The sequence below is a fragment of the Rhincodon typus genome, chromosome 2 (genome assembly GCF_021869965.1).
Source record: "Rhincodon typus isolate 14 chromosome 2, sRhiTyp1.1, whole genome shotgun sequence".
In the NCBI taxonomy this organism is placed as follows: domain Eukaryota; kingdom Metazoa; phylum Chordata; class Chondrichthyes; order Orectolobiformes; family Rhincodontidae; genus Rhincodon; species Rhincodon typus.
This window is the reverse complement of record NC_063333.1, coordinates 27,229,154-27,239,130: the sequence shown is the minus strand read 5'-3', so window position 1 is coordinate 27,239,130 and position 9,977 is coordinate 27,229,154. Positions and strand designations below refer to the sequence as shown.

At 40.1% G+C, this 9,977-nt stretch overlaps 1 long non-coding RNA gene across 1 annotated transcript in view; it reads left to right on the top strand.

Annotated features, from left to right (window-relative positions):
• The window catches only part of LOC125486877, a 13,728-nt gene extending 13,094 nt beyond the window's left edge, over positions 1–634 (top strand). The window contains exon 3 of the long non-coding RNA XR_007265498.1: positions 622–634. This is a non-coding gene — a long non-coding RNA (uncharacterized LOC125486877). The remainder of the gene's footprint in view (positions 1–621) is intronic.
• Positions 635–9,977: the final 9,343 nt, after the last annotated feature.

The following is a 9,977-nucleotide window of genomic DNA, read 5'->3' as shown; positions in this document are numbered from 1 at the left end:
CATTTGCATTCCAAACAGTCATTATTGATAAATGAGCATGTCTGTCATAATTTTCAAATCACAGATTTCCTCTATTTAATGCAGATTGGCCATTATTTTTGCTGTTGCACTCACCAATCAATCCACAAGGAAGTTACAGAACATATTCCTGTGGTTCTCATTTGTTTGTGTAAATATCAGTGTGGGGCATCACATAACTAATAGGATGCTGCAATTTCCCAGTTACCCATTTCACATGTTGGGTTAATAGGAGGTAAGTGTAAAATATTGCCTCTTTTTCTTACTCTTAAAAACGTCTATTCTCAATGCCTCTTAAGTGCCTCAACATTAACTTAATGTATCCGTTTATAGAGAGATAGCCACATCAGCCTTATCTGTTCATACTGGGAAAGAAAACAAGTTGATCAGGAAGAATACCTGCAACAGCTCTTATGAAAGCTGCACGAAGTCCTATAGAAGACTGGGATCAGCAGAAGCCTCCTTCTGGGAACAGATTATGTGGCCAAGATCACTATAATCATGGTCATAACATTGGAGGCAGATGAAACCTTTACTGTTACTGAATTCTAAGACTCGTGAACAGCACAGAAAAATGGTTTAATGACCTTCCTTTTTTTTCAGTGCGGAGTGGAGGGGGAGGATATAAATCGCAACACAGGCTGGAGGAGTCAGAAATACAATGGAACCTGTGAGGGAGCAGTGTGGATGAGGTGTATAAAAATCACAGCCGAGTTTCAAGATCCACATCACTTAAGCTGTGTGTTGGGGAGTCACTGGGACCTGAGAGGGAGCAGCTGGTGCTGAGTTTAAACAGATTGGGGAAAAAAAACAGTTACAACACAGGAAAACCATAAATTCACTGGTTGATAAGAAACAGTTATTTAGGATTGTCTACAAATTGTTATAAATTAGAAAAGCGTATTTTTTAAACAAGTATATGTACTTATATTTATCTGAGAGTCATAGCCAATATAATAACTAAGACTTAAAGTAAGATCTCCAAAGACTTAAGGCAAGGTCTTTGCATTGCAGTGGGAGTGTTTGGAGTGAAACAAGATCCTTAGCACAATTGATGTTCTTGAAAGGGACTAACCAACAAGCTTAATCAAAGTCATAGCAGTGGAGCTCACAACCATGATATGCTCCTCCAAAAGGTTGTTGTTGAGAAGAGGAATCAAGCTTATGAGGAAAGGACAGGAAAGTGAATGTGAGGAATGTTGGATCAACCATGATCCAATTGAAGATCAGAGCATGTTGAAGGGACTAATTGGATCGCTATTTCAAAAAGCCGGCATATGTTGCAAATTGCACATTCATTTATTTAATTATGCACAGGTACTGACCATTAATTTGGCAACCACTAAATAGGTGGAAACTGTTAGCAGTTGGGTGAGAAGGCATGTCTTTGTAATGTGTATCCCAGCAAATAAATATTTATGAAACTGTAAAGATCGACTCAATTAATTAGATGTGCGCAGGTAAATTCTCTAAAGATGACTTCCAGCTGAAATCCCAACATCCAGCTGAGACCCCCTACATCCTTTTGTCCTTTGCTGAGTTTCTCCTTAGACAAGTAGGGAACCCCCTTGATGGTGCTGGAAAGGCCATTAGATTCGACAAATAGAAAATTAATTGTCTCCGTTATCATTTGTTGTGGTCATGTCAGATGCCTACACAAAGTTCTTGGTAGAAGATATCCTCGATTGTGATAAACGAATATGGTTTATTACATGGTACTTAATGGTTTGTTATATTATATCTGAGATACGTGCTTTTAAAACTTCAAGCTATACTTAAGAGAGCGCACATGTTATTTTGACTGAAGCATTCTAGTACACACCTTAGAGGCAGGTGAACAACTGTTAGCTCCTACCAGGAGAAGTTTTTTGTAACCCGATGGTTGGAACTTATCTCATGATGTCAGTTAACCATTCGGATACTAACTGCCTTGTATTGTATATTGTACAGCCGGAATTCTGGTATTAGCAGTCAGTGAATCTAATTTCCAATGAAAATGCACAATAGGATGTGCTTTTTCAATGAAACTGATAGGGAGAAAAAAGACATTGATCAATAAAACTGAAGGGCAGCAGCCAAGGCTAGGTGGGAGGCTGCTGCTCAAGCACTCTTTGGCCAATGATTGCCAACTTCTTGGTAGCAACTTCATCCATCTTGCCCTTCACTCACCTCGAGTTGGATCTTTGTTATTTTAACTCATGCCATGCCATTTTGCAATTCCTGAGAAACATCAAGAAGGCAGCAACATTAAAGGGAACACCAGTGGACTCCAGAGGGGCTAGAGATCCAATTCCAACGGGGTCTGACCCAGGATTTAAAGGCAGAGGGATCAGCTCTTTCAAAATATGTGAACAGCAGTTCCTTGGGAGGCTCAGGTTTTCATAGCAGATTGTTGTGGAAATCTGCAACTTCTAGGGACAAGACTTACCCCAGGTGGGCATGCATTGCAAGTGGCAAACAAGGGGTTTGACACCTGAGAGTTATCTATTCTCCAACGCCACTCCATGTCTCTGTCTCTCCCTGAGGTTGTGTGTTCTCTTCTTCAGCAAGGAGGGAACATATAGATTATGAATGTTCAGAATGTATTGAGTAGATAAAAGGGAAAGACAATATTTGTGGATCCTGACTGTGGGGCTTAGCTATGAGAGGACATAGGATGAGTCTGAGTTTGAGTGCAGGTCAGAAGGGGACAATTAGACAGGAAATAGAAGAGCTGAAGATATATTGTCCTGAGCAATACTGGTTAAGACAGTGTGGGACCTGGGTCCTCACTGTAATATGCCATTCCCTTTCCTATCCTCCTGAGATCCTGGAACCACTTGGTGCATTGTCTCCAAGTGAAAGGAACACATTTCTCTTCTTCACTTCCTGGGCATTATACAGCCACAGCTGCTGGATTGCTGCTGTTTGAGAGAGCTCACCTCACTGCATCTTACAACAGGACGTCCAGCTAAGACCAAAAGACCCAGCAAGCAGTCTTTCCAAGTCTCCTCTCCTTTCTTGTAGTTGCTGCAACTTAAATAAATTAGTATGCAGTTGATCCATTTTCAATGTATGCTTGCATTCCTTTAATTTCTTTGGCACCACCTTCAAACTTGCTGCCATGTTTTCTAACTGCCATCTTTGTACCTGCATGCCACCTCTACAATGACACTTACTCATGGTGACAACTTGCAAATCTCCCCTATACTAGATAGGTTGTTATGTCTGCTAAAGTTAGACCACTCAGTAGGGGAAGCCCAATCTGTAAATGCTGATCACATCTAAAGACAATGCCATCCCTACCCTGGGCTGTAATATCACGGTTGCTGTGAAGCACACTGCGGTCACTGGGATCCATCAACAGCCAACTCAATGCCAAGAGGCTCGTTTCCACTCCAAAGCAATCCTTTGCACATGCAATATGTGCAGCCTTCCATTCCCACTCCTTTCAGCACATACCCCCAGCCACAGAGAGATAAAACTTGCATTATACTTGAGTCCCCTGGTGTAATTTTATCACACAGAAAACTGGCAGGATTAAAACAGCCTCTCCTACTGATACCAGTGAGAATGTGCATTTTCCTGCTGGTGGTTTTCACACTAACAGTCTTCACATCAGGAAGATAGTGTGGTGCAAATGTATATCTTGTCTGATATTGCTGAGTCTTTGATCTACTTATATGGCCTTAAGCAACAAAGGATGACTTGAAGCAATTAAGCGTGTTTCCTTCTGGCATCATTACCTTTAAAAAATTGAAGTTCTGCAGGAGTGGAAGCCTCTGATTGATATCCAAAGTGCAGCCATCAGAGTTATTGCAGCTATTAATATAAAAATGTTAAGGAACATTGCAGAAAATGTATTTCCAATACACTTTCCAATTACATATTAATGCATTAAATAATATTGGTACTGTGAAGGAAGTGTGTATAAGCATCCCTGATTTTATTTTCCTTCCATCAATTGCTCAGACCACTCAGTTCTGAACTTCCCTTCATAAGCCCCTGCTTGCTTTCTTTGAGATACTCCTTAAAAACTATTCCTTTCACCAAACTTCCCATTATGTGTCCTAATATCTTCTAATGTAGCTTTATTAGTACAGCTCCTTATTCAATGGAGAATAAAATTGGATGGCATGTAAAATCCCATCACCCAATCCCATCAGTCTTCCTTGCACATAGGTTAAATTTGTTGTCATTGGACAAAATGTAAAATCAGCGTTCCACCTCAGCCTGTGGGTTTCCCACCCAGCAAATTAGGTTAAAATGCTGTAAAATTCAGGAATGTAGTGACTGAACAATGCACTGTTCTGTTCACACGTTGGAGCTTTGTCTGACTGAAGGCGTGAATTCTATGGCTAAGAAAACAAGCTTCAAGGCATCAAAGTTAATTTGTTGTTGATGAAGGATCAATCAGGATTGGTAATCGCATGAAAATTCTTAGATGCTCGTTCAGGATCATATTGTTATTTACAGATCAGATCATTTTGTAATGTTGCAGGGGTTTCCCAAAAGCCACAAACAAAGCATTGGTTTTAAAACTCTTACATTGCTCACACACCGTCATACACCTTATAACACATGTAACACTTATTCCAGAATTACTTCTCAATCACACTTAATTGTTGGCAGATTCATTCTAATCTCAAGAAGATTATTGAAGGACTCTTGCTGTGCAGTGGTAGTGGCCTGGGTTCAAGTCCCACGAGCTGCCAAGTTGTATCATTACATCTTTAAAAAGGTTGATTATAAAACACCTCACAAGCTGATTGAATGTAATCTTACAAAATGTATTTTACCTTTTGGAGCTGAAATACAAAAGGGTGGAAGTTATGCTACAACTGTTAAAGGCATTGGTTTGTCAACATTCAGTCCTCTCACCTCACAAAATGTACATTGGCATGGGGTCCATGCAGCCCAGATTTGCCAGCTCATATTGGAGGTAAAATGGTTAGGTTATGAGGAGAAGTATATTAACTAGCCTAGTATTCCCTATAACAGAGAAGATTAAGGAGTAATTTAAAGAAGGTGGGCAAAATAGTTGTAGGTTGTGATAGTGTAGAAAGATGAGAAGCTCTTTTCTCTCATGAGATTAGAACAGGAGGGCCTAACCACAAAATTAAGGACCATTCAGAGGTAATCCCAAGAAGGACGTCTATTCACAAAGGATAACGAGAATTTCAAAACCATCTTCACAAAACGTTGTTGAGGCTGAGGCAATTGAAGAATTAAAAACTAAAGTAAATACGTTTCTGGTAATTCAAAGGTATTATTCAGGGCTACAAGAGCAAGGCGGGTATCTGGATTTGATAGGCCTTAGTCTACAAGAATGATAGAAGTTGCACGAGAGGCCTAATGGCCTACTTCTGTTCATATTCCGACCACAAGTTGTGAATTGTTATATTTACAAGATCAAACATTTTCTGGCCCTGCTCCCTGTAACCTACAGTTTTTCAGCAGGTGTAAGAGACCACAGAGAGGTAAGCTAAACAAGGCAGTAAACAATTGAACAGGTGTGTGTACCTGTGGCATGGTTCAACTTTTAAATATCAATTTTTGTAGTGAGGATAATTTATACTTCAATCTCCTGCAGTTATCTCTTTCTTTCTTCCAGAGACTAAACAATCTGAACACTCTTTATTGTTTAGTTTCCTCTCTCCAAGATCTTATCTTTCACAATATCAAATTGATCTGTCAATCAAAGAAATCCAAGCTTCGGATTTGCCATTTAATATGGGGCTGACTCCAACATTAATTTTTTTATATCCTCTGTGACAATGCCTTCTAGTCTTAAAGGGACAAACATCTAAGTTTAACTTTGCATAATATCCATCTGTCAGATAAAACATTAAAGCAAGGCCCACACATGAATTCTCAGACGATAAATCACCATGAAAAGTGACCCTCAAGATCTAATTGAGCATTCAAGTTCAGCACCATGAAATAACTACATTGCTGTGCATGTAACTTTCAAATAAGATATTACACAGAAGCTGACTGTTACAATGGTTCAGTGTCATTTGAAAAAATAAGTGCTTGGTTTCAGCTTGAAAAACAAAGGGAGTGAAATTGGTTCAGAAGTACCTGCTATTTGAGCGCTATGTGTGTTCTTTTGTAGAAGAAGATTACATCCGTCATCCAAGCTCACATTTCTGGCATGAAATGCATTGGCAAAGGCAACTTGTGTGCATTGAACATTCATCAGAAGCATACAGGGCAGAGGGATCAGCAAATCAATCAGAACTGATGTGATGTTTCTGCGGCCATTAATGCTTCAGCCAAGATCCCCTCTTAAGCTTGAATAAATAAATAGTTATGCATTAAACAATAGAAAGTAGTTCCTGCCCCAAAACCTTAGTACATCTAAAAGAGATATCAGGGCATAGTGGTTAGTTGTTGCTTGAGTTCTTCTGTCTGTGAATACAATTCCAGAGGCAGAACATTGATAGCAGAAAAGGAGAGTATTTGATCTGTCTCTTACATGCCAGCTTTCTGCAGGAGCAAATGAGCTGGTCAGAACTTCAGCCTATAGCCCTGCAAATTTTTTTTTTTCCTTTTAAGTGCCTATCCAATTCCCTTTTGAAACCCATGATTAATTCTGCCTCCATCACCCTTTTAGAAGTACATTACAGAAAGGAACCACTCACTGCAATCAACCATTTCAAGTCTATTTTGCCTGGCTCGCCGACTCTGCCAATGGCAGGAGCTTCTTTCTAACTATTCAGTTGACATTTTGAATGCCTTCATCCAATCTCCTCTAGACCTCCTTTTCTTCCTCACCTTCTCCAATCTCTCCAGGTAACTGAAGCCTTTCAAATTTGGAATCCTCCTCACGAATATTTTCTGTACTTTCTCTAAAGCCTTCCTAAAGTTTGGTGCCGAGAACTGAAATATGGTTCAAACCAAGGATGAAACAGTATTTTTAAAAAGATTTATCTCAACTTTCCTACTTTAGCGCTTCATTATTCCATTTATAAAGCCATGATGTGGAGGTGCCGGTGTTAGACTGGGGTGGACAAAGTCAGAAGTTAAATAAGGTGATCTGGAGGAGGATCAGTGATCAAAAGCTTGTGATTTCAAATAAACCTGTTGACCTAGAACCTGGTGTCATGTGATTTATAAAGATGGCAATCTCATTTTTTTTCAGTCACATGCAAAATCTGCCCTAACACCTTCAAGAAACCTACTCATATACGCACAGGTATCTCTGCTTCTACTCTGTTTAAAATTGTACCCATCAGTTCATATTAACTCTTCTTTCCCTTGTCAACAAAATGTACCTCTTCACAGTTCTTCTCTTTTAAGATTGTATCATTGAGTTGTATCATTGTATCACAGGTTGCCAAATCACAGCTTGTACTGTGATTCGTTACAATGGAGCAGGCCCCAAATCTATCTCAATTGAAACAGAGATCAAATCCCACATGGTCAAAATCATTCTGACCCACACATTAACTGTTCAGTCAATGAAGCTAACCAGTGTCACCACCACTAACCAGTGCCCCTCCCACTGCAAATGCCCCACTTCATACTTACCTGCATCAAAATTACACATGTTCAGCGCCTTCCTATCTACCTTATATCTTCATGATGTCGATTACAATCCTCCTCAATGTTTGCTCTACTTCCAAATTTTGTATCAACTGCCACTTGTTGGAATTGTGCTCTGTATACACGAGTCAAGGTCATTGATAAAAACAAAACCAAGAAAAGCAGTGGCCTTGGTATTGATCTTTTCAGTATACATTCTTCCAAACTGAAAACAATCACTCATTACTGCTCTCTGTTTCCTGTCACTCAGCTCACTTCATTTCCAAGCTTCCATTTGCCTTTTATTCCATGGGCCTCAATTTTGCTGACAGGACTGTAATGTGGCATTTTGTGAAATGCCAATTGGAAGTTTGTGTACATCATGCCAACTGCTTTACTTCCATCAACCCTCTCTGTTACCTCATCAAAAGATGCAGTGAAACTTGTACAACACAAATTGCTTTCAACAAATCCATACTGGCTTTTTTAAAATTGGTCCACACTTATATATAGAAAATAGGATCAGGGGGAAGCCATTCAGTCCTTCAAGCCTGCTATACCATTCATTATGATCACGGCTGATCATCTAACTCAATAGCTTGTTCCCACTTTTTTCCCATATCCTTTGATCCCTAAAGCCCCTGCTATAGTCAACTCATCCTTCAAATCATTCAATGCTTTGATTGAGCTTTGCAGTAAAAACAGAAAGCACTTGAAATACTCAGCAGGTCTGGTAGTGTCTGTGGAGAGAGGTACAGTGTGTCCTGACGAAGAATCATGTTCAACTTGAAATGTTGACTTTGTTTTTCTCTCCACAGATGCACAGGGCAGCTCTGGATGGACAGCACTTACCCACATGCAGAACAGGCTTTTAAAATTGGTATGTTGCCAGTATTTTAGCGGCTATCCAATGAGTGATGAATTGTTTCAGGAACAGTTAGGGTGGGGGTTCAGCATGTTAACGTGGAGAAAAACCAAAAGAACTGCGGATGCTGTAAATCAGAAACAAAATCAAAAATTGCTGGATAAGCTCAGCAGGTCTGGCAACATCTATGGAGAGAAATCTGAGGTAACATTTTGGGTTGAGTGACCCCTCCTCAGGCTCAAGCTGAACTGTTACGGTGGAGAATGGAATGAGAGGGATGACATAAGATATGGCAAGAAATCTCCCTGGGTCTCATGGCGAGAACTCCCAAAAATTGGAGGCAAATCATATTTAGCCAAAGAAATGTAAGGTTCCAACTTTACTTGGTGGGCATTGTATACCATGTACCAGAATTGAATGGCATTTCAATCCCTCAGCGTTCTGTACATGTGTAACTACAAGGTGTGCATCAAACAGGAAAATTCCTAGTCTACCGGAAGTGGTCATGATACCTTCATACTGTGGCTGTTCACTGTGCCTGCTGATTTGGAAGTGCCATTGCAAACTGGAGTGTGATACTAGCTGCCAACGTCTATCTGATGATGCTGTGTCTCCAGTATCTGCTTTGCAACAAATGCACATTTGATTTAATTTGATTTACTATTGTTACATGTACCTACGTACAGTGAAAAGTTTTGTTTTGCATGCATTACAGGCAGATACAAAGTGCATAAGGGGAATAGAACAGAGTGAGGAATACAATGTTAAGGCTGTAAAGAAGGTGCAAAAAGAGCGAGATCAACATTAAATTTAAAATTTGAGAGGTCAGTTCACAAGTCTAAGAACAGCAGGGAGCAAGCTGTTCTCAAATTGGTTGGTATGTGTGTTTGAGCTTTTGTATCTTCTGTCTGACGGAAGAGGTTAGAAGAGATTATAACCAGGGTGGGAGGGGTCTTTGATTATATTGTCTGCCTGTCTGAGGCAGCGAGAAGTATAGATGGAGTCAATGGATGGAAGAATGGCTTGTGTGATGGACTGGGCTATATTCACAACTCTCTGTTGTTTCTTACGGTCTTGGGCAGAGCAGTTGACATACTAAGCCATGATGTATCGGATAGAATGCTTTCTATAGTGTATTTCAAAAATTGGTAAGAGTCTTTACGAAAACACCAAATTTCCTTAGCCTCCTGAGAAAGTAAAGGCGTTATTGTGCTATTTTGACTGTTGCATCCACATGGGTGGACGACCATGTGTGCAGCAGGCATCCAGTGACAACTGTACTGTGATAGATCAGAGTTCTGACGTGCTCAAACAATAAATCTGCTGCCTGCACTGTGTTAGAGTTATTAGCTGAGCACTTCTCAAGATGCATGGTGACCCGCTGCCCATTGTATAACCCTGCTAACATGAGGGAATGAATCTTGCCATCAGTGCGACAAACAGCTGAGTGAAGAATGTTAAACAGAACCCCAGGGAGACCCCCTCCACTCTTTGATAACGCATTATACTTAGTTTCCTAGTATCAGATTGCTTGCACAGAAAAGTGGAAGTTAGAGGGAAGAAATGCAAATAGGGAATTCCAATA